Here is a 25,566-nt window from a genome sequence, read left to right on the forward strand (position 1 = left end):
CTTTCTTCCTGCTCAAACATGCATACACAGATCTTCACATGGGATATATATCCTTTTACTTTAATTTTACTTTTAAATTGTATTAAATAAATTGTTTATATTTATAGGAAATGGAAGGGAATCATGTGTTTTTGTTTTCTTTAGGGTAGGGGAGAAAGAAGACTTAGGGCAAAATAAACAAGGGTCTGTGTGTCATGTGAAGATCCTTGGGCTCTTACAGCACTAACTACCTAGTTGCACAGAAGTACTGTCACATCCACAGTGTGCATCATGTTCAAAATATGTGCAAAAAAATTAATCAAGAACTGCCCTAATGATTTACAAGTAAATTCATAGACAAACATACAAATGTTTTGGGCGATGCTGGTATACATAATGAATATGCTAGTTAGGATGTGTTTTAGGGCATAATACGCATGGTCACCACATGTGTGTATTTATATTTCTGTTATTTATACTGAAATGAAGCATCTTTATGATTCACTGCAATGAGTAGTGTTACTAATAATTCTTATATTTTATTGTTAAAAACTGCATAGTCTTTTGGGGGGAGAGATAGCCAGTTTACAGTTCGTTAAATCCATCACTGATTGCTTGCTAAAGACAAAGTGCACCTCCTCAAGAGGAACAGGAATATGCCCTGGGAACCATCAGCAAGCAGCCTGGCACCAGGTAGGGTGAGGGTGCTGCAGTGGTGCTTCTCTTGACGGTGAATGTGCTCCCAGCTCCAGCACTGCTGGGAAGGAGGATGCCTCGAAGGCAAAGGCGACGGCTGTGCCAGGCTGGGCTGGGACTGGCATTGATGGGGGTGGATTGGTCAGGAAAACAGGGTGCAAAGGGTCAGGGCTGGAGATACCGGCCAGGGTGGAAACAGTGGTGGGAACCAGATGCAAAGGATGGGAGTTACCATGTGCTACATAGGTGTTAAAACTTCAGCATAACCAAGCTTTTTTATTTTTTTTTTAATTCAATTATCAGCAACTATTATGAATTGAAATTAATAACCTTCACAGAAGTCTGGAAATTTAGTTGGGAATTAGTTGAATGGTTGAAGGTCAGACAGAAAGGGGGACAGAAGGATTTACAGCTCATCTATTCTGCACTGTCCCTTGTGGTTCAGGCTTATTGCTCACTCCTAGTCACTGCCAGGCAGAATAACTAACAGAAAAGCTTGGTCCAGTGAATGAGAAAAATGGTTGGGCTGATTTGCAGTTGTAGGGAAAAAAAATAAAAAAAAAGGAATAACGATTTACTGCTTTTCTATAAATCTGTGCTTTTCCTATAGCTCAGTATCTCCCCCACCTCTCTCAAACTCAGTCCCTTTTTCAACAGAGTATTTCAGTGGTTGATCACAAACTCTGTAGTGTGTTGAGCAATATCCAATCCTAATGTGTCCCAATAGAATGATGCAAAAGGCAAGTTTCAAGCTTTTCCTCAAAACACAGATTATTAATTTTAAGTGTTAGACCTTTGTCTAAAATTCTACTCTTTTTTTTTGCCGGGAAAATGTTTTGTTTTGGTTCAGTGCACTTGCACAGCTAAAGCAAATACTTACCTGCAGTTGAGTAGACCACTAGAGTCAATAAATTAATTAATTTAAGGAAGTACTTTCACAGTTAGGGCCTATATGTCCCTTCGTATGCATACATACATGCATGTACATAAACACATACACATACATAGACACACATTACTATTGCTTATCAAAGGCTCCTAAAAACTGACAGAAACTACATAGCAGCTTGGTAAGATTTGCTCTGCTTTCTGATAGCATGACAATAACATCCTTCTTCCTTCTTTATGAGGAAGACATGCACACATACAATGCAGGTAATGGTAATAAAGCTGATAGATGATAGCAAGATCAAGCTTAGCACTGAGCACAGGAAGAGTGGGGCAGTGTAAGAGGTCAGCTTAAAAGTGACACTCCTTAGCATGTGCACTGAGGAACTTATTCTAAATCTATACACAGAATGAAGTCAATGGTTTTACACTTGGGATGAATTTGGCCTCATAACTTCACTGATCTGTTTCCTGCAATTCTCTTAAGTATTCAGTTGCTTCCTGCTAATTATTTTTGCATTATTTTATAGAAGGCTAGTATGTGCCACATGGGGCTTGTGTAAATGTTCTTTAATCATTGTCACTCAAAGTAATTTAAGTTTCTGAATGAGTCTATACAGTAGCAAAGAAACAGTTAGAGAAAAGACTGTGGCTATGTTATTACGAGTTGTTAGAATGAAGCTAGTACTTTCCATATAAATGTCCTTAACAATATTTTGCGAAAGCTCACTCCAAGCTGAATTTGTGCTTTCGTGAAGTCAGTGAAGCTCCCCAAGAGTTTGACCTGGATGAGTCCAAGTACATGTCTGAGCAAGAAAAAAGGAAAATGTTCACATCATGAACTAAGCTTTCAAAAACCAACTTTCATTTTAAGGTCTGTCCTCCACAATTGTTTCTATATCTCACATTGTAAGATTTCTTGCTGGCTGACAGAATTAAGCATGCATCTTGTCTCTAGGACCCTTCTTTTAATCATTTTCATACTGATGAGGGGTAGGATGGGGGCATAGCATAAATAGCAAGACATGTAAAGATGGTTGCAGAACTAAAAAAGATCAGCCTCCACTGGGGCGAAACAGTTTGCTGCCAGCTGCGTCTGGTACATAAACAGGTTTCCATGATGTTAAATTCATGTAGGGTAAGAAAACAGTGACTTAGTCATTAAGCACAAGATCCAGTTATTTTAAGTACCCTGTGTTAGGTATAATAAATTAGCAAATGGCTGAAAAAAATAATGAACAATCTGAAATTCTCTGCTTTCACCTCTATGCAGCCTTTCTCAGAGTTACTCTTGCTTTTCTCAGTCATCTCCTCTATGGATGAATACTAGAGTTTTCCAGATTCCTTGCAAACTATTCCAATGATTTCCTCTACTTAAACAAGCAAACAAATAAACAAACAAAAAAATAGCAAGTTTAGTGTAATTTCTAAGCATAGCCAGACCAGACCCCAGGATTCCATGAAATCAGACTATTCTAATTCTTATTCTAGTGCTTTTTCAGTATTTTTATCTTTCAGAAAAATGATAAGACACAATCCTGCAATTGCTCCGTCAAGTGAGCTTACTATTTCTAGTCTGAAGAGGCAAGCACTGGCAATCTTTAGACAATGCTGGGTAGATGGTTTTGTTCATGGATTCAACCCAGTTGTCAAACACCAGCTCTGAAATATGGAAAATGAGAGGGTGGGAAAAAGCAGCAGATGGTCTTTACCTTGCTAGTGCCACCTTCATAAATCAACCAAAAGATATCTGAACTCTATATGACTACCTTCTCTGCTTAAATGTAAGCATCTGCTTATGTAAATTAGTCTGGAGCATCCTATGCTTTTCTAGGGCAGTTTTCAGGAACCTGGCAAAGAACCCCTTGTTCTTACAATGAAGGGGGTTGTGTTTTTAAAAAGTCCCACAGTCACAATGCCAGTTGCAATTGCACAAGACATTTTAGGAGCCAAGTGGCAGCCTGAATAGAGGCCAGCTGATCTCCTAGCTTCTTTCTGCATTGCTCTCTATTCAAAGTCAAACTGCCTCTCTCCATGGGTTCTCTGGTCTCGATTTAAAACGCACCCCGCTAAATAGCCTTGAGTATAATTTCACAATCAGACAATTATTCCATTCAGCTCCTTTAAAATATTCTCTACTGCTTTCAAATAGGAGCGGCTGGGGTGCCTAGTGCAGAGTCTTTAAGTTCTGTTCATGCAGCTGAGACAAATGACTCATATTGCCAAAGTGGATTTACTCATTATGTCTGTTCTGCTAGTAGATGCTCTGGGGAAGCTGAAGGTGACCAAATATTTCCTTTTTGTCAGTGCAGCTACTTCTTTCTCATCTTGATACAGAACAGCTCTGGTTGTCACTGGTATAAACTGCAGTCTTATCAGATCTGCCTTCTTTTTCTTTCCTCTGCTCATCAAAAGTTACTCTGCTGACTTTTTCAAAGTACATTATCAATGTTATTTCACAACCCCACCACTTTAATTGCCAAATACATACAAAACAATCTGGTCTGTGCAGAAATGAAAAATATTCAGAGGTGAAATGAATAACACCCACATGTTTTAAAAGATCTTCCTGTACAGAGAGTCTTCATTTTGTGCTTTGATATGGTTTTTCAAATTAATTCTAATTCTGATCTCTCAATTCATTCATTGACTAAGATCCACAAGACCTCAGAATAATTGGCAAATTCAACGGCTTTTTCAAATCATACCTTTATGCATGTGTGTAACTGAAATAGCTTTATTATACCTTTCACCCCTTTTCCTCTTCTCTTCACAGCAATAAAGAGAAAACTTCCCAGTGAGAAAGTCAAGCACTGTTTGTATAATAGGCTCCATATTCACCAAAAAATAACCTTCTTTCACTGGGGACCCAAAGCAAGCCTGGTCTGGCACTGATGGCTCAACCTTGTGTTCCACACTGAGGATATGCGGTGTCTCAGACATGCTCTGATGCTACTTTTCTCAGAAACTGCAAGTGTGTGTATTCAGTTTATCGAATTATAAAACATGATTAGGTCAAATGAGTTCACCTTTAGTAACAACTGATCATCAATGCACTTGTTTTCCTTGCATAAGTGGGTAACCATTTGAAGAGCAAACTGCTGCAGGAGTAAAGGAACAAGGACCTCAGTAGCAGTGTGTCCCCAATACATAATGAGTTTAAACAATAAGGTTATCTGTGAGCAAGGAGAGAACTGATGGAGTGATGAAGTACTATCTAATCACTTCAGAAAGCTGCCTGATATTAAGATTTCAGTACATAATATAAGCAAGCAGTTCAATTACAATAGCTTTAAGGGTTTTTAAGGTGAGGAGGGATTGCATGTTCCATTTTATATAAGTGCACCTACATCTTTGTACAGAAATTAAAAACACCTAGTCTTAAGGCAAGTGTTCAAGTCGCATGCTCTACACAAGCCTTCAAAAAGCCAAGCAACAACCTGATTGACTTTTTTTGTTCTAGAGCAGGAGAAAAATGATACAGAAAATAATTTATGTTTAATGAGCAATTTTTAATTTGTTTTCACTAGGATAGATCTGGTGAAAGTATAAGGGAGTTCCCTAACAAGCTCTTTCATTTTCTTCTTGACTTTGTTTCTTTTAAATGATTGCAGGGTTCCACAGTGCTTAATCTAGAGAAGCCTCAGGCATTTATGCAGCTAGATCATGTTTCCTTCCTCCATGGCTAAGTCATGACACTCTGCTTGGGATTCATAAAGAAAAGCCTGGCTCTGCAAAGGAATTATGCACAGCATTTATACATGTGCTTTTCTTTCCCACTATGCCCCTATGCCAATATTATGAAGAAGCTGAGTGATGATTATCAGTTTAAATGTATGGCTTCACACTCATCTTCTGATATGGAGCATAGTCCATTTGATGTACACCCACAGAGATATGTGGACATCAGTATTGCAGGTTATCCCATTAGTGTTCTTCAAGAAATACTTCTCAGGGTCCTTGGACTATTAATCTGTTTAGCTTTAGCCTCTTTCCCATGTAGCAGAGCTGCAATCACTATTCATTGTGTTTCTAGACAATCTGCTGCGGATATTAGCTTGATTTTTATTATAAAGATAGCAAGAATTATTTCAAGTAGACTGCCCTATGACTTTCATTCATAGTTGACATGGAATTGAATTGAGACTGCAGAACAGAGGAGCTAGAAGGCCTTAAAATCTTGTTAAATCAAAAGTTTTGAGTTATTTTTATCCCACTCTCTGTAATTCCTTTAATAATGTAGTGCTTGACCTTCCTTACCTCATATTCACTGAAAGATTTAGTCTAATAAGCTTGTACAGTTTCTTTTAGCAATTCTTTAAAACAAATGCTCACTTTCATAGAATCACAAAAAAGGACTTTGAGGATATCTCTTCAGCGCTGAGTAACAGAGGGCTGGGGAGGAAGCTTGAACACTGGAGCCCTAATTGTCCACAGTGTTTTATTGTTAGCTCACTCTAGCTAGTTTTCCCCCAGACAAATCTGCTATAGAAGGGGGCAGGACATGAGCCAGTCCATGTGACTTGGTCTCAGGGCCAGGAATCAGCCTTGAGGCCAATTAGGCATAGCCTGAAAGGTTATAGAGCCATCTCTTTTTCTCAAAATAGAAAATATCATCAGGCAGTAATTTATTCTGTTTCAGTATGAACCAAATCCAATCAATGAGCTTTGTGGGCTGAATCCTCTAGGGCTGTACTCTGCCAGACAACTTTCACTGTTCCTGAATTTTGCTCTGCTCCCACTAACATCAACAATTCCTCACTCTCAGGAGCCAGCAGAAATAACTTGTTGCCACCCCTCCTAACTCTCAAGTTACAGTAGTCCGGTAAATCCACTATAATGCAGCATGCATTTACACCAGCTACAAGATTTTAGTGAGTATACTAGCTTATATTCAGTTTTTATCTGTTGAGAAAAACAGATATATTACCTTCTAATAGCCTCCGAATAGAAAAACAGTACTTCCTCATCAAAGTAGCCCTAACTGTAAGGCTCCATAACATCAGGTCCCTGCAAATACAGCAACCCCCATATCTCCACTGAAATGATGAGGAGAACCATTCTAAAGGTCATATGAAAACTCCTCCTAGCAGTTTTCCTAGGAGTGCTCCTAGGAAGCCCCACAGGAGTACAGTGACTAGCCCCTAGCAGGAGTCCTTGCAATATGCTCGTATTCTATGAAGAATATGAAAATAAGCCTGTCTTATATGATGATTTGTGCTACTGATACTGCAATGCATCAATGACAATAATTTCTCAGTTAGACCACAGTACCACTCAAACATCTTCAGTGAGGTTTTATGAAATTAAATGAGGGCAGAACTTGGCCTTGTAATTCTATCGCCTCTGCTGAAGGAGAAGCTCCAGTTACAACCAGTGCTATTAATATTGCTATTCTCTTTCAAGACATCCAGCCACTAAGGAACAAAACAATCATAACTCATTGCTAAAGTAATACAGATGCTGTCATATAACAACATACAAAACTGAACGTATTTTCAACTCTGTGCTAGTGCATTTCTGACTTTTCCCAGACCTCTTCTGCAATCATCATACTCCTTGACTGCTACTCAGGCAGAGGACAACCCTGGAAAAGTCCAAAGATGATAATCCCTGTTTTTATCTTTCTGAAAGTAATGGGGCATTTTACAATGCTTTGTGGATTCTGGGCCTTATTTTTGGAAGTGTTAATCTCAGTTCCTGTTCTAGTCAGAGTAAGCCCTTGTTGCTCAGTGTGTATTAAAAATGGGTCTTCAGTCAAATTTGGGTTATATTCGGCTTCTGAAAACTTGAGCAGTATGTAAGAAATTCCATATATACATATACACATACACACGGATTTTTTCCTTTTAGATATACTGACCTTCCTGCTTTCCTATTATTTTTTTCCTAAAACAAATCATTTACAAGAATAAAACAAAAGGATAAAGCACATGGAACTGAGTAGCTTTGGGCTGAGAAGATAAATGTGACCCAATGAAATGAGGGAAAGTTTCACTTCTGTCTTCCCAGAGCTGAAGTTCCCAGAGCAAGCAAGATCCCTACTTCAGAAGAATCTTACCTATCTTATCTCACCCATCCCTTCTGTCTCCTGGACCTGTGCGATAATGGGAGGAAGAAGAGAAGTGGCCATGGAGCAGAGCGACTTAGTCCTCTAACCCTAGCACTCACATAGTATCAATAGTTCCCAGATTCCAGTGAATATTATTATTTTCCCCAGGTTAAGTAGTCGGAATGCCAAAGCATACAGCGCTGCCTTTGTATTCTGTCTGCAAGATGCAAGTTAGTCTTGAGCAGCCGCATCCTCCTCTATATTTATCTGCAAAAGTCTCGTGGATGTCCCAGGACACTTTTCAGCTGGTTGTGCAATGCTCAAAGCCTCCATTGTTACCAAACAGCCTCTTTCAGTTCCTCTCAGCAGGCTTCTACACTTACAGTCCTTCAAATCAAGAACAGATTCCTCTTGGGTTCCTCTTTTTAATGTGCCTTTTCCTTAGAGAGCACTCCTCTCCCCACATTTGCATTTCCTTTCCTCTTTTGCCTGTGTTAATGTTATACATTAGATATTTGGCACAGCTGCAGTATATATTTCCTCCCTCCTAACTTCAGCCTGTCTTTTGTTCCTAAATGAAAGCAGACTGCCTAGCACCAGCCATATGCGGCCAAGCTCTCTGCACTACACCTGCTTTCACCCCACCCAAAACACGGGGAACCAAGAACAAAAAGTCTCCAAAAAATCCAATGGGCAAGTTAAAAATACCATTAATAAATTGCCCGAGAAAGCACAAAATTGTGGGTGCCAACTTCTTCCTGCTCATGTAAAGGCATAAAGCACACCTGCAAATGCAATTATGTATGAATAAAATGCTAGTACTTGTAATGAATTTTTCTGGGTAACATATTTCTGTTTTACAAACTGTTCTTTAGACTATTCTCTCCTCTGATGGTAATTCACTCCTCTTTTTTTTTTCTTTCGTAGTTTTGCTTACACTTGAAAATCAAAGATTGAAAGCTCCAAGTAAGAAGAGTGTGAGCAATATGACGACCAAACTGTCTTTTCCTAATCTTCCCTCTCTAACAGGAGACAGTTGTCAATGATAGAACACTTTGTTTAAGAAGTTATTCCCCTCTTCCTTCTCAAAATGTGTGAGGCTGCAGAAAAAAGAGTGGGAGTCATTGCAGGCAAAGTCAGACTTTGAAAAGAGCCCAGGGCTATCGTGGCAGCTATCATGTCACAGAATCACAGGAATGGTTGAAGTTGGAAGGGACCTCTGGAGATCATTTAGTCCAACTCCCTTTGCTCAAGCAGGGTCACCTAGAGCATGTTAGAGAGGGTTGCATCCAGGCAGGCCTTGAATATCTCCAGAGAAGGAAACTCTACAACCTAAAAGTAAGAAAGTAAAGATGCTTTTCCTTATATTCAGGTGGAACTTCCTGTATTTCAGTTTGTGCCTGTTGCCTCTTGTCCTGTCACTGGGCACTAATGAAAAGAGTACAGACCCATCCTCTTGACATCCTCCCTTCATTTTTATAGACATTGATAAGATCCCCTCTCAGTCTTCTCTTCTCCAAGCTAAACAGGCCCAGCTCTCGCAGCTATTCCTCATAAGAGAGTTGCTCTGGTCCTCTGATCGTCTTCATAGCCCTACGCTGGACTCTCTCCAGTAGCTCCGTGTCTCTCTTGTACTGGGGAGCCCAGAGATGGACACAGTACCCCAGATGTGGCCTCACCAGGGCTGAGTAGAGCAGCAGAATTGCCTCCCTCAATCTGCTGGCAACACTCTTCCCAATGCACCCCAGGATACCATTGGCCTTCTTGGCTACAAGGGCACATTACTGGCTTGTAGTCAACTTGTTGCCCACCAGGACACCCAGGTCCTTCTGAACAGGCCACCCCCCAGACTGTAGTGGTGCATGGGGTTATTCTTCCCTAGATGCAGGAATCTGTACTTGCCTTTGTTGAACTTCATGAGGATCCTCTTCTCCAGCCTGTCCAGGTCTCTCTGAATGGCAGCACAGCCTTCAGATGTCTCAGCCACTTCTCTCAGTTTTGTATCATCAGCAAACTTGCTGAGGAGGCACTCTGTCCCCTCATCCAGGTCATTGATGAAGAAGCTGAACAGGATGGGACCCAGTACTGAGCCCTGGGGAACACCACTAGCCACAGGCCTCCAACTAGACTCCACACCACTGATGATGACCCTCTGAGCTCTGCCGTTCAGCCAGTTCTCATTTTTTCTCAATGTCTACTCATCTAACCCACCTTTCCTGAGCTTATCTAGGAGGATGTTATGGGATACAGTGTCAAAAGCCTTGCTGAAGTCAAGGTACCCAACATCCACTGCTCTCCCTTCACCTGCAAGCAGGATTTCACCTTGATGAATCCATTCTGACTACTCCTGATCACCTTCTTTTCCTCCATATGTCTGGAGATGACACCTAGAATGAGCTGTTCCATCACTTTTCCAGGGACAGAGGTGAGGCTGACCGGTCTATAGTTTCCTGGGTCCTCCTTCTTGCCCTTTTTGAAGACTGGAATGACACTGGCTTTCTTCCAGTCCTCAGGCACCTCTCCAGTCCTCCATGACTTTCCAAAGATGATGGAGAGCAGCCTGGCAACAACATCCGCCAGCTCCCTCAGTACTCGTGGGTGCATCCCATCCGGGCCCACAGATTTGTGGATGTCAGGTTTGCCCAAAAGATCTCTAGCCTGATCCTCCTCAACCAAAGGAAAGTCTTCCTTTCTCTAGAATTCTCTCTCATCTCCAGGCTCTGGGAGCCTGCTGAGAGCTGGTCTTAACAATAAAGGCTGAAGCAAAGAAGACATTCAGTAGTTCTGCTTCCCCTGTATCCTTTGCCACCAAGGCACCCACCCTATTCAGCAGCAGACTCACATTTTCCTTAGTCTTCCTTTTGCTACTGATGTATTTGAAGAAGCCCTTCTTGTTGTCCTTGGCACCCCTTGCCAGATTCAATTCCAAAAGGGCCTTAGCCTTCCTTATGGCATCCCTGCATGCTCTGACAATGTTCCTATATTCCTCTCAAGGTGCCTGTGGCTTTTTCCACAGTTCATGTACTTTCTTTTGTTGGAGTTTTGTCAGGAGCTCCTTGTTCATCCATGCAGGTCTCCCACACCCTTTGCTTGACTTCTTCCTCATAGGGATACACTGCTCTTGATCTTGGAGGAAGTGATGCTTGAATATTAACCAACTCTCTTGGACCACCATTCCTTCTAGGGCTCTGACCCATGGGATTCCTCCAAGTGGTTCCTTGAAGAGGCCAAAGTCTGCTCTCCTGAAGTCCAGAGTTGCAATCCTACTTACCACCTTGCTTCCTCCACACAGGATATCACCTTTCACAGTGGTGTCATTGCTGGGCTGACACATAAGACATCTCCACTGCATTTACCATAGGAGAGCACATGTCAGAATCATTACAAGTAGTTGCTAGCTTTCTCAATACCTCAAATTCATGATTCCTTATCTACAGCATATTGTTTTTTCTCATCCCCTGCCTTAATCATTTTGCAACAAACAAAATATAATATCTGGTTTTGGTATGTGTTCACATCTTTGCTGGTGATATTGTGTTGCTTTGCTTTGCTTTGACAGTACGAATCTTATTATATTATAGACATTTGCTAATTGCTTTAGAGGGGTCTCCCACTGCCCTTGCATTTAGTAGAGCACCACCAAGTTGCCTGCTGCTTGTATATAAATTAAACATTTATGATACAAATTGACAAGGCTGACAGTATATAAGAGGAAGAAAGTAGGCCCTGTTTTCCAGATGGAGATCTGAGGAGTGAGAAAATTGTTTTAGATAAAAAGTGGAATTGAAGCCTGTGTCATAGAAATAACAGAATTCAGGTCTGTCATTAGGTGCCTTAACTTCAAGACCATATTTTCCTTAAAAAGTGAGATGAAAACAGTGGTTTCACTATGGTTGCCGAGAATATATTTGTGTGACTTATATCTGGTGCTCTACTGAGGATGTAGAAAGCATAAACTCCAACTGGAGGAATCTACCACCAAAAGCCCCAATATCATAACAGACTGATTTCATCAGAATTACAGGGCTTTGGTGATGGTTTATATGCAATGGTGCTGCTGGCCCTGGGGCGGACAGCTTAGCCGTAGCTCAGTAGGAGACCAAGGTCACTGGTAATGAACCCAAAGCTCTTCATAGTGAAATGGTAGATGATAGCAGCAGTTCCAAGCTGAAAACTGAAAAGAAGTAGTGTAAATACTACTTTGGGGGAAAAGAAAAGTAATAAGATACAATTTTTCTAAAGAAAATTCAGAGTTTGATTCCAGTTTCTCAAGTACCTAGGAGCAGTTGAGCAGCACAGCTGGCTAGAAGATTTTTCTCAAAGTTTATAATGTAATAAAGATTCATTGGGTGTGTTTGATCTTTCCTGTTAGTGTCTTGGTGTTTGTATTGGAGATATCTAAATCTTGCAGGTCTGGAGCCAAATATTATCTGTATGAAATCTTTGTCTCAGTACTACATCCTCCCTTGCAACATCATTCACATGTAGTTGTTTTGTTGCCAAATTTTTCAAAACTCTAAGTAACATCCCTTTCACTGACTCTCAGCCAAATCAAGTAACTGAATGCTTGCAGTGTTTCTTGTATTCAGGTTATAAACTGCCATACAATGCTACTGATTAAATTTTCTGCAGTTCTCCCACTTCCCCTTACCCTCCCCTATGGTCCAGATTTCCCTTCCTTCTCTGCTGCTTTTCTTTTCACCTCAGGGGAAACTCTGAATTACAGCCCACCTCTAGACAAAGCACAAAAACACCAGTATTTAAGCACTTTGTCATACCTCCTCCCCGAAACTCAGTGTCCCAAAGTCCACAAATTGTATGTATGGATATCTGATATAGATTTTGAACAGCGAGTCAAGGATGCAGACTGGCTTTCTTCCAAAGGGAAGGATGGAGATTTGTTATGGGTGAGGAAAAATCAAGATGTGTCTGGCATAAAAACAGATCCTTGGTCTCCCCTAAAAGGCCCCTAAAAGGCAAAAATTGACCAACCCCAATAACACAGGAGGCGAAGGGATAGGAGATGGAATTAAAGGCCATTGCAGTCAATAACAGTGTTTCCACTGACTAGAAAGTAAAGAAAAAGCTTCATTTTTAGAAAAAAAAAATGAGGGGCTGCTTTAATGAGACTACAGATGTAAAAAGTTTCCAGAGTTAAAAGAGAAATTGAACAGTCTGATTTTTTTTCTTGCTGTGCCCACTAAGGGCCATGAGAGCATGGCAGAACAGGCTTAGAGCAGGAAACAAGCTCATCAGTGACCAACGCCACTTTCTCAAGTGGCTGGATGTGTATTTAAGAAATGTCCATTTTGGAAACTATTGGTGATAGAGATCTCCACAGAGAGTGAAGATCTAGGTAAGGAGGAACATCTTCTTGCTAATCATTTCAGGAACAAGCAAGTACCAAAGCTGCAGATGAGGAGGTAAAAAGAGGAAGGAAGCAGTCTTGAAACTGGCAAAAATCTCTGTTGCAGAAAGAAGATACAGGTTCAGCTGGGCGGTTTCTCTCTAAACACATGACTGAAATAATCACCAGCATTAGCTACAACACATCTCCATTCAGTTTTAAATGGAGTGAAATAACAGTATATTTTTTCTCCTGAAATACTGCCACTATAGACTTTCAAAACAATATTAGAATTACATTGTTGGCAAAGGCAAAAAATAGAAGCTAGTCAAATATTTGCTCTTCAATTAAAAATCAGAATTTTGGATTTGATACATTGAAGCACAGAATAAATCTGCAAGGATTGTAAACACTTCTGCACTTCATATTCCCAAGGAACCACTCAAACTTTGCATCTAGAACAAGCCATGGAGATTAAGCCTATGATCCCTTATATATGGGACAGAGATGATATCTAGAATTGTTAGGATATAATGAGGTAGTATTTCAACCATACTTTGCAATGGTATAAATGATTATAAGAGGACCAAAGTTGTAGCAAACGAGGCTGAGGTAAGCTAAGCCTGAACAGATATGTGAAAAAGCCACATGTAGGGGGAATTTATTCTGTGCTTAGCAGCACTGAGCTGAATGCATCATCAGCCAAGCACTAACCTTGGTACGCATATATAGAGCAGAGTCTATGAGCATACGGATTTTAATGGTACCTATGGCTTGCTAGATAACTTTAAATGCACCTTGAAAGACTGGGCTTCAAACATGCTAAACCCAAGCTCTTTTACAATTCTGTTTGATGCAAAGTCTGCTACAGAGGTGTTAGAACTGAATTACCCTAACAACTTTCATTCTTCAAAAATGTAACTTGTTTATGAAGAACGCTAGCTTAGTTTGCTCACATCTAAAAAAAAAATATGCAGATGAAAGAGCTGACTGTATCATTTAACTTATCACAAATCACTTCCTCGATGTCTATTAGCTTTTTTGCCTGTTTGTCAGTCATTCATGAGCACTCTCTGTCTGTGCTCTGCAATTCTGAGTATTCACTACATAATTTAGATGAACACATGCCACTCAGTAGACTGTTTGCCGTAAGATCCCTTCATCATTATTCATTGGGTACTATTAATGGTAAGTAATATACCATTTAGGCTATATGGTTTTGTTTGTACTATTGGGTTGTACAATTGTGCAATTAAAGTGATAAATGATGAACATACTTCCTGAATGAAGTTTCATATGAATGACTATTCATGGTAACTACCATAGGACTTTTATGATTTACATATATTTTCAATGAATATGCTTCTAGTCATCCAAACAATAAATTTAATAACCAGAAGAACAAACTTGTTCTGTGGATTGCTATAAACAGATACAGGTCAAGAGTTCCCTGAGTCCTAAGCCCAAAGCCCAATATGTTATGTGAATTTCAGCCTTTTCAGGCACTGATAAAGGTGTTTTTTTCCCTTTTTTGTCCCTGGTAGAAAAGTTGTTTTTAAAAAATCAAAATATATTATGATTTGTGTTCATGCAATCAGCTCAGGAAAAGAATTTGCTGAGCAGAGAACTAGAGGATAGGAGCTGCTGAGCTTTACAGCCAGCTCTAGCAGCAGCAGCTTCTGTGACTGCTGCTTAACTGTGTGTCGTGCCTCAGTTTCCCTGTCAGTGGTGTGAGAAGGTTTGTTTGATAAAAACACATAATGGGCAACAAGTAACTTCTGTCATACAGTCAGCCTTCTGCTTGTGGAATATCCATGATCTGTTTGTAGTCTACTCACACTGTTAAACTTACGCCTCATTTTTTAAATGCATTTTTTCTAGCTGTGGAATGAGCACAACACAACCTTTAGAACACTTTGTGGTCAAAGGTGTTGTATAACCACCAGTTATTTATTATGAAATGAATGCACTCTTGTTCAAGTGAATTCCAGCATGAATATCATATGACAGGACTGAGAGGAAGCTTGTTTATTCTATAGACCAAAGTAGTATTTGTCTTAATAAAACGATAACATTGTTCATTTATCTTTAGAGAACTGATCTAATAAGTCTCTTGGTTAGGCTTTAGGGGCAGATTTTTCAACTCTGATTCACCTTGCTGACTATTTATTCATGTGAATAGTCTTACTATAGCTCAAATTATACTCTATGTGAAAGAAGGAATAGTTTATGTCTTAGCCTCTGTTCTGGGCAGCCTAGAGTATAACAGTGACATTGACTGGCAATATAACAGAAATAATCTAGGAAATAATGTTCTTACATTGGAAATAATGTTATATTAGGCAAAAGAAAAAAAATTACATTTGATTAAACTAAGATATGAGAAAGAATAGAGACAACAGAGTTTCAGCCTAATGAAAAGATGAGCCAAGGTGACCATAACAGAAATTTACGTAGCAGTAGCTTAAGAGAAAGGATGGATAAGTTTGGGGGGGAGGGTTTGAAAGAGAAAACTTTTCTAAATATTCAGAAAACTAGAATAAATAAGAAATCAAGATCACTGACCTAGGGCTGCAGTGGGAGTGAGCTACAACACAGGCTTCATTGCCCAGGTGTCATTTCTCTGTGGGACAAGAAAAGATCAGTAGTATGTGTGTGGTGAAATGCAATTTTACTTGAAGAAAATGTTCTTTGACCTGCCAATGTCACCTGTGTAGAAAGATATTTGTTGAATACTTTATTCCATACTGTATAAGTGAGTGACTTTCATTCAGCAAAATATTAATTGTGATACTGATCCAAAGGCCACAACGATCACTGTAACGGTTGAGAAATAACATTTCTCACAAAGACATTTTGGCATACTTGGCATTCAAAACGGATGTTTCCACTTTCCTCCCTGTGGCCATCCCCTGGCCAGTGCTTGGGACACCACATGGACTGACTGGACCAATGAGGTGGAGACCACATGGCAGACTCTCTCCAGAACTAGACCTGAAGTGCTCCTTCCACGCAGAGTCTGTGAACAAAATCCAATTTAGCACTGGTTGCTCTTAGCACTGTTTGTTGTTTGATTTGCAATAATAACCACAGCTGCCAGGTGCTCTACCCTTAAAGCATCCAGTTCAAGTAAGATGTACTGGAAACATATTAAACCAGAAAGCAAAGCAATCAGGAAGAAAATGTGCATACTCTTCAATAGGGCCATGTTTATTTTTGGATTTTAAAATTTGAGACATGAAAGTCTCAATTCCTTCTGTCTCCTACGCCCACATGTAACATACAGCTTTAGTTTCATACAATGAAAACACCACTCTGGCAGCCTGCAGGCCAGTCGCCATGTTATTTTAGACCCTTTGAACTGAAAATCTCACAAACAAGGCAATTATTTGGTTATGTCCTCAGGGTCTCCACAGGAGCAGCCCTATTTTATTTAGCATTACGGATGTAGTCAAAATTTCTCTACCTTCCTGTTTTGGCATAGAGTATTTACCCAACAGTGACTACCACAGTAATAAACATTAATTCTGCATAGTTTCTAACATCCTTGCAATGTGTTCTTTGAGAAATGGCTCATGCTACTGTAACTCCCAGCATAAAGCACTACAGAGGCAAGAGCACCTCTGCATCTGCAGTCCAAGCTGTGGCTTATGTTTTTGGTTCTGGAGGTCCAGATTTAGTTCCCTGTGTTTTGACCAACAGGCAACTGCTCTGTCATAAATCCACCTGGAAAGTTATGACCATCCAATTACATGGTTATGACTATGACTATAATTCTAAGCCTGAATGCTGCTAGTAAGCCCTCCTTCCTACACTGTTGCATTTTTTATGTCTGAGCAAACTAAGATTATTCGAATCGCTTCAATTGCTTTAAAATATTTATGCTGCTACGGAAGTCTTAAGGTCATAAAGAAATTGCTACTAATATAAGCAATGTATTACCATAGTCAGTATTTATGATTCTTTACTTTTTCCTGCTACATGACTCACCCTACTCAGTTATTTAGAAATGCATATTTTTTAAAGGAATTTTTGTTTGGATATAATACAGAAAAAGAATATTGAGTTGTTCTCCCTTCCATCCCCCCCCCCCCAAAAAAAAATAACAGATCTAAGAAATTGAAGGAATGAAAAAAAAAATCCCATGTTATTTTAGGCATTTAGTGTTGCACTATATGATCTAACAGAGAAAACAAGGGGAAATACAGAAAATGCAGAAATGTAAATTAAAAATAGATCTAAGAGTTGATCTGGCAACTTGGTTTCTAATATAACTAAAGCCGGAAATATCTCCATACGTACGTTGGGTAGTATCTGTATAGAAGCTGCAGCTGGTCCTACCGCACTGGTTTGGCAAGGGAAGATGTAGATATCTACCTCCTGGTGCAGGCCCCCGTATTTTGGTGGTCCCCATCTCTTGAACTAGATCACAGCAAAACCCAACAGGTATGCAGAAACAAGAACATGTTTGGACTCCAGATCTGGATCTCATATTAACCTTTTGGGCTGATTTCTAATCCTATGGAAGAATGCGAGAGTGAGAGTAGGTTTAGATCTAAGCAACACAGAGAATTAGATTATCATAATAAATCTTTCTGGTGCATTTTAGAGTAATTTATCTTGGTCCCCTACCTCAGACCTGTTCCTCTTGCCCCCAAATCAGCAAGGGGGGAGCACCAACTGGTGGAGGGCACTGCCACAGCATCCCACCAGCAGATGCCACAAGGCTAAGCAAACAGGAGGAGGAAATATGCCTTGAGATGAGAGAGGACACGCTTCAGTGGAGGCCTAAAAGCTGCAGGTGAGCAGAAGCAGCTGCTGTGTAGGGCAATCGAGGCAGTGAACTGTGGGGAGTTGTGAGAGGGCTGGGAAGCAAGAGCCTCAGCAGGAAGTTTTGCAAGTGCAGCCACGCATCAGGTCCTGCTTGCAGGCAGAAGGGGCTTGTGTGTTGGGGACCTTCTTTACGAAGGCATCTTCATGCACCCACACTGGATATTACAACTGGATAAGACATTACCTTTTACTTGAATTTCCACAGATCATTTAAAGAAGTCCTATGTTCATGAGCTGGAGGATATTCTGAAACCCTATGCAGACCCCTAGCCTTGTGCCTAGAGGAAACTGGAGTGTGCACCTTGTTTGATGATCACCTGCAGTAGAGAAGGTTGTGACAGAGTGAAATTTCTAGATGTAGAGCCAACAGAGGAAACAAGAACAACCTGCAGTAACGGGGCACATCTGCAGCTTGAAAGCTGCATATAACTCTTGTGTTACTCCACAGCGGCCTCCAGGATGGGTCTATACTGCATGACTGGCAGTGAGACTGGTGCTGTTAGGACTGTGAATGTCCATCTGTGGGAGAAATCAATTAGCAAGTGCTGCTAAGCCCAGCATATTCAGTCCAATGCATGTGACACAGAAGCAATGGGAAGCCACTGTCATCTCCCATCTGTGAGCATTTGCCTATCCTTTGGCTCTCTGAAATAAACAGCATGTGGCTTGCAGCCTCCACTGTTCTGCAAGATCAGTCTCATCTGATTACAAGAAGCAAATGTTAGATGTCATGTCCTGGGAAATGCCAATCCACGCTACCAGCTAGATGCTCAAAACCTTGGCCAGGTGTTACAGCTGTGTGCCCAGAGGAGCAGTGAGAAGCCTCACTGGCACCAGGGTCTCTCCCACCCGAGGCAAAGGGAAGGCCGTGGCTGTGGTCACAGCAAATACTGTGGTGAGCATCAGTGTCTTTAGTGACTGACCACTGTCCCACATGTAACCAGGGTCATGCAGAAGAAGGTGTCCTAGCATATGAGTACCTTACTCACATGCTTTCCATAGGAGAAAAGTCTCTTATTGGACCCATCCTGAAGCACAGATGAAAGTTTCTCTAGTTGGCAGAAAGCAGCTCTGCGGGTAGGCTGGTCAACAAGACTAGAGATGGTAGTAGAGGAAGGAATATCCTTTACTGTGAATTTTCCCCAGGAAATGCTTGGAGTTTTATTCCCAGCAGTGCTAGAAGAGATTTTCTGCAAGTATTTGCAAGGCTGTGACCAACCTTGTGCTCATCTGAGTGCCACTGGGGCATAACAGCTCCTCGTCTTGCCAGTGAGTGTTGCCCATTTACGTCCGGGCTAGACATGCACAGCTGCATGCCTGCTACTGCTGACGCCTCTGCAAAGCTCTTCAAGTGACAGTTTATTCAGAGCAGGCTCAGTATTTGCACAACAGGATGCCCAAGCTGCTTGCTTGCCTTGCTGCCCTTATGTTTTTTGATCTCTGAGTCCCTATACATTTCATTTGGGGCAGCCTACTTCCATCTTAAACACTTTTTGAAAAAACAGACTGAAAATCTCCTTCATGATAGCTGGATTATTTCTGTAAATGTAAGTTTCATTTTTAGCCTTAAGATTTTACTCTAATTTCCTTTCCACAATCTGTATACTGTCTTTTCTGCAATTTATATTATATGTTCTCTCTGTCTTATCATTTCATTTCAGGATACATCTTGTGTGAGACATACTTTGCAAAACACAGCTGTATCGTATCTAAAACTGCCTAGGCTCAAAGCCCAAAGAACTTCAGTGTCTCTTATTTAAAAATCATCTGGCTTACCCAGCAGCAACATTTTTGTAGTCTCTTTTTATTTGCTTTTTATGTTTGTTTTTAAAGAGGTATCTTGAAATAAAATGTCATCACTCATCACTCATAGCTCACCAGTACCAATCAACTTCTAGTCAAAAAACTTGAAGTCAGACTCAAACTCTTTAAAGATTTTGGGACACTTGAAATTTTCAAAGCATTTGAGTGCATTTGTAGTGTGATATGTTATTAATGTAGATTTGTTTTTACTAGAGAAATAGAAAGAATTCTGTTCATCATGATCTACTAGACTTGCAATTATAGGCAGTTACAAAACTAGTTTACAAACTGGCAGGGGCTGAAGAGTGCAAAATAGGGTGTTATTTTGTTCATATTTTTTCAAAATCAATATAAAATTATGAAAATCTTGATTCTACAACATATGATTTTTGCTTATGGAGTTAGACTAGTCAAAGCAAAGATTATGTGCCTCAATGAAGAGAATATTTCATCATTTTAAATCTTTTTCCTATGTAAGTTTCCAAGGCTCCAAAATGTGGTGCCCCAACTGAATCTGTCAATATTGGAAACTTTTTTGAAATATTTACCATGCTATAAACATCCTATAAATATTGGCCTGTTAGACTCTGCCCATTTTTATCTAAAAATGACAATTTTATCGTGGAAATATTTCAGCTATTAGAAGAACTCCCTGAATTTTAAGAGTTCATGGTATATGAGAGAGTCTGTAGCATAATTTCGTCCCCACGGCACTGCTATTTTTTAAGAATGTGGATGTGCGATACAAAGCGTCAGATCCATGCAGCCCGGCCTGGCTTGGAGCATTTGCACTCTCGGAATTTGAAGCACTGTTTGCAAGGCAGGTGATCTCAGAGGGGCAACCGCCATCAAGATACGCAGTACCCAGCCCTAGAGATAAAACCTGTCAGCCCGCTCTGACTGTACTTCCTTCCTTGCCTTGCAGAGTATACAATATTTATGATTAAGCTTCATAAATGGAAATCGGAGACGTTTCTGTGCTGGTTAGGGCTGCACAGCCTTATTCTGGGTGATTCATTCATTGAGTCAGTCAGCCATGCATGCAATCATTCATAAGTAATGCTGCGCTCCACTTCAGCATGCAGCAATGATTTACCTCCCTGCTGCCTTTCAGTGTTTGTTCAGCAAACACGCCACGCTAAAGAGCTTCCTATTTCAAGCTTTACCATTATTTTTAAAGAAACAGCGTTATCTAAATGCCTGCATAAAGGGAGCTGTACAGAAAGTCAAACAAAAAGGTCAGTGAGAGGGAGCTGCAGCACTTGGTTTGACCTATATCATCCCTCCCCAAATGTTCTGTCTTTGTTCAGCATCCATGAGAAGAACTCGTATTTACAAGCAAGACATTAGCTCCTTTAACCCTTATGTCTTGCCACAAGCAGGCCTATAAAAACAGTCCTTTTTCAACACTTACTTTGATTCCTAGAAGGGGATTGAAAGCTCACCCTAACCTGATTCATGCAATAAAACCTGGAGCACCAGGACTGGTTTTTCTGTTATCAATGTTTTTTTTTTGCTGAGTTCAGCAACTAACAGAAAAGAAAATCATACAGAAGAGCGGAGACCAAGGAATACATTTTGACTCGGGCATTTTTCGAGGAGCTATGAAGAATGAAGCTGCAGATTGGGCAATAACGTGTTTCATTTCTGTAAAAACATAGAGGTGGGATTCACCTCTTTCACCTTTACACAAATAAAAGTGAGGCACCTAGTTTAAGCTAATCTTTTAGTACCCTAACTACTCAGAGAGACAGAGAATAAGTTTACATGGAATGAAAGCATAATGTGACATTGCATATATGTTTGTTGAATCTTCTGGCACCAGGAAATATCTGTTCAGAGTGGAATTACAGGCTCAGTATCAGTAATTATCAACAAATACACAGATCATGGCAACCGTCGTAACTAACAAAATCCCAGAGTGCAGACACACTCTGGGTGAAGGAAAATGGAGACGCAGTAAAGGTCCCTCCTCCCCATTTTGTGAGAAGATTTTTTCCTTATTTCTAAAAGGATTTTTGAGCTGAACGTGTTCCAGTTGGGAAAAATGGCCTTAAATAATGCTTTATTTCATCTAAATAGACATAAAAAAAGGAACTGAAAGTTAAAACAGAGTGCTGAGCGGTACATGTTCGTGCATCCCAGACATCTGGGATATCACAATTAGAAACCCTTTGTGGGCATATTTTCATTAGTCACAAAAAAGACAACTCATTTTTTCCTGTTTTCTCAAGATTTCAAAGCCCTACACTGTATCCTTAAACATAAGTCATTAAATTATGTTTCAAGCTTTAGGAATTTCATGCTTTGAAATTACTGTGAAGTAGGCAGATGATTTTATTTTTCTGTTTTGCTTTTTTAATTTTGGTTCTTAAAGAAAGCAACTTCAGTTTATCTTCCATTATTGTTCTCTTTTATAGCTCATCAAAGGACACTCTTATGAAAAGATACATATTCTTGTTATAGAATAATGTTTTGAAAGAGTCTGCCATATTTTGAAAATCTTGGTAACAGCAAGTCTTTAAAACACCTTTTTAAATCATTTACCGTTCCACTTTTTAATTAGATTTTCGAGGAAATTACAATTGTTTTCCTGAATTTTTGTTTCTTTACATTTTGATCTAATACTTTACACCAGAAAAGCAGTTATATTTGTGCATATTTTCCTGACAGTTTTTAATCTCTGAGGCATTTTAATTTTAAGAATTTACTGTATTCAGGATACTGGATAGCAATTTTTCCAAATAGTACTCTATTGCTAATCTTGACATTTTATGAGAAAGACAAATGCATTTGAAGAGAATACAGGCATTGCCATATTATGGATTTACTGACATGTCTAGCTGAGAATAATTTTTATAGAAAACTGAATTTTCCACTGAATAGAAACTTTTATAGAAAGTGACTAATGCAGCAAATGGTGATTGTTTGTCAAAAGGACCAACTACTCCAAACTTGACATATTTTGTTCAACTGTGGTACCTTGCTTCTCTGCACTTAATAGCTTTTAGTCAAATTTTTTCTAAGTAATCAGGTAAAATATGCTTGCCAGTGCTGTGAATGTTTCATTTTTACTGTAAAGGATTTCACTCTGAGTGCTTAAGAGGTTAGAGGAAGAGGCCTCCACTGTTATTATGATCCTCTGATGACTTGACATAAACACCCAGTAGCATACAAATCTCTGGGAAATCCTCTCCCAAACTGGTACGCAATGGAAAAGAATTAAGGGTCATAGCAAAAATAGAAGGCTGTGGATGGGGTAGAAGAAGGATAAACTTTGAAGCCTAGCCATGAACATGAGATTCTGCTAGACTCATTTGGACTCAAGCTCTGCAACCTTGCATGTGTTCTCTGAAGTTCTTTGGGCTGTGATTGTTCATATGGACAAGCATTAAAATACAATTACTAAGCATTAAATGTTTGAATATATCTGCTTATCCAAGACATAGAGCACCTTAGTGTACAGAAGATCTAGTTACATGTTTAATTCAGTAATACTATTTTGCTGTATAAAGTGATAAATGTTATAGTAAAAGCTGTAGCCATTACCTTATTGTGTGCATTCTGTAAAAGACCTGTCACTTCAGTATTCTGCAAGAAATAGTTTCCTGGTCAATATTTTGCAACATGGCCGCTTGTGTGTATAGTTGGGTACAAGTCTACAATTGCAGCATGGAATATGACTTCTTCCTGAGTAAACAATATTTTTCGCAAAATGAAAATACAGAGTATTGGTGCACCGATTTTACTTACTTAGCTGATCAGCGGGCTCTAAAGCTAACTTGTCCTCTCTGTCCTTGAGGGGCAGCAATGGAAAGAGCACAGTGGAAGCACAATCAACTCAGACTGGCTTGCCTGTTGTTGCTGAACGCTGAGAGAATTACTATTGTTAGTGTAAAGCAGCAATAATCTGTTCTGTGGTTCAGTGTGGCTATGTGAGACTGGACTGGCCTGGGTTACGGAATAATGGACACAACATATCCTCTTGAAGGACTCAGATCTACAAAGGATGAAGAACAGGAACTTTTCTTAGGATCTACATTTTTCACATGAGGAACTGAAGCAAAGGAACCTAAGTTTGGGTCAAAATTAGGAACTAAGCCCAGAGTCTGTGATTTCACTGTCACTCTGTTTGGCAACTTATGTTTTGCCGGATAATCACTTACGTGGGCCAGTGCAGTAACTCCTGCCATTACCACTTCCTTTTTTCCTTCATTTTCAGTTGTCTTTGTTCATCTTTTTGAAACCTCAGCAGTGACCCCACTCTTTCTATTCTGACCTTGTGTTCTTTGTAATGTGCATTTGTGAGGAGAAGTTGTGGCTGAGTTAGCTGAATGTAAATCTACTTGTCTTTTACACAGGACGAATGGAACTTGCTGTGACTGAAACACATAAACAGCCAATATTTCCTTCCTCACAAAGGACTTGCACTTGTTCTTTCTGAGGCAAATTAGACTGTCTACACTTACATCTGAAAGAAAATCTCTGCTTTCCATATACTGCATGAAGATGGAATCCTCAAACTCATCTAGAAGACTGCAAGATAATATTTGTTAGCAGGACTATTGCTGGTGAGGACCGTTGACCCTAACTTGTTTGCCTTTTTATTGCATTGAGTGCCCCTTTATTAAATTGCTGTGTGCTATCTAAATCTCAGGTTGCAAGTCTGGTGGAGCAGGTGTTGTTTTGGGATTATTAGTATGGACAATACAGAGGACATCATATCCTCTTTGGAATCACAACCACAACAGAGGGAACGAGTGATCATTAGTATGAGTCCACAGAATGAGCCATATGCCAGCCCTCTTGGGAGCACAAACAGCTCAGTCATCAATGCCCTGCTAATCGAGGCATTTCCAAATGGGTGCATTAACATCTCCTCTAAGAACCAGAATGTTATGAGTCGAATAGCATTTCTGCTCTACTTTTCTCTTTCAATTTGAATCCATTCAGGCACCTTGAGGCCACATGTGGAAGCTGCAGTGACACTCACTGGAGGAGGCTGAGATGAGTACTTTCTGCTTCATGTGCTCCTGAGACTCCAGGCCACCAGGTTCTTTAGGGCACTGATGTACTCTTGCATTTTAGCCCATTAAGCGTCGCAGATCTGCTGAGCTATCCAACTTTTATTCAGAAAGTTAAAAACCTGTGCCATCATCCAGCAACTGCAGATGCCCCAGATATTACAGCAACATAATCGCTCCACTGTTTAGAATACTTTGTTCCTGCCTCTGTGAATTATGGGGTGTCACATCATGGCATGTGTTGCTGTAGTAGGAGGTAACCCAACATGACGTGACATGATGGGATACAGTCTATGGGTGCAGGATGGAGGAGAATGAGAAGAGAAATACAGCTGGACACATATCTAAGAAAACGTCGGTGACTCGGTATTTAACCAAGCAATTACTTGCATCTTACTAGCTTATTCAAAGAATGGGTCAAACTTTTGTTTTAGAGTGACCTAAAAAGAAACTAATTTGGTTGCATAGTTGGAGAACATTAGACGCAATATCTTTATTTATATTTCAAATAGCTCATAACTACTGCTGATCCCAAAAATGCCCAAAACACTTTGTTGGCATTTGCAGCCTCTGTTAAATTGAGATGTTTTGCAGATGCCACTCAATTTCACCAAAGTTTGGAACAGAACAGAGACAGGTTTTGAAGCCCATAGGTTTCCATCAAAAACATGTGTATGGTTTCCTGTCATGCTCATCTGTTCCCACTCCTCCCAGACTTGCAGCTCCTTGGCAGCAAAAGGCTCCTGAGATCCACCAGACTGTCCTGGAATCAGAGCTCCTCTTGCTTTCACAGAGAATTTCAGCATTTGTGGTTTTCATTCCATAGCAAATCGGAAACAGATGTCAAAATATTGAAATCCTCTGTGGGATGGCATTACCTTTCTCCTCACAATTCCACTCAGATATTATAGGAAGAACCAAATTAACTGCAGAATGGCTAATTG

The sequence above is a fragment of the Rhea pennata genome, chromosome 1, assembly GCF_028389875.1.
Source record: "Rhea pennata isolate bPtePen1 chromosome 1, bPtePen1.pri, whole genome shotgun sequence".
Lineage (NCBI taxonomy): Eukaryota > Metazoa > Chordata > Aves > Rheiformes > Rheidae > Rhea > Rhea pennata.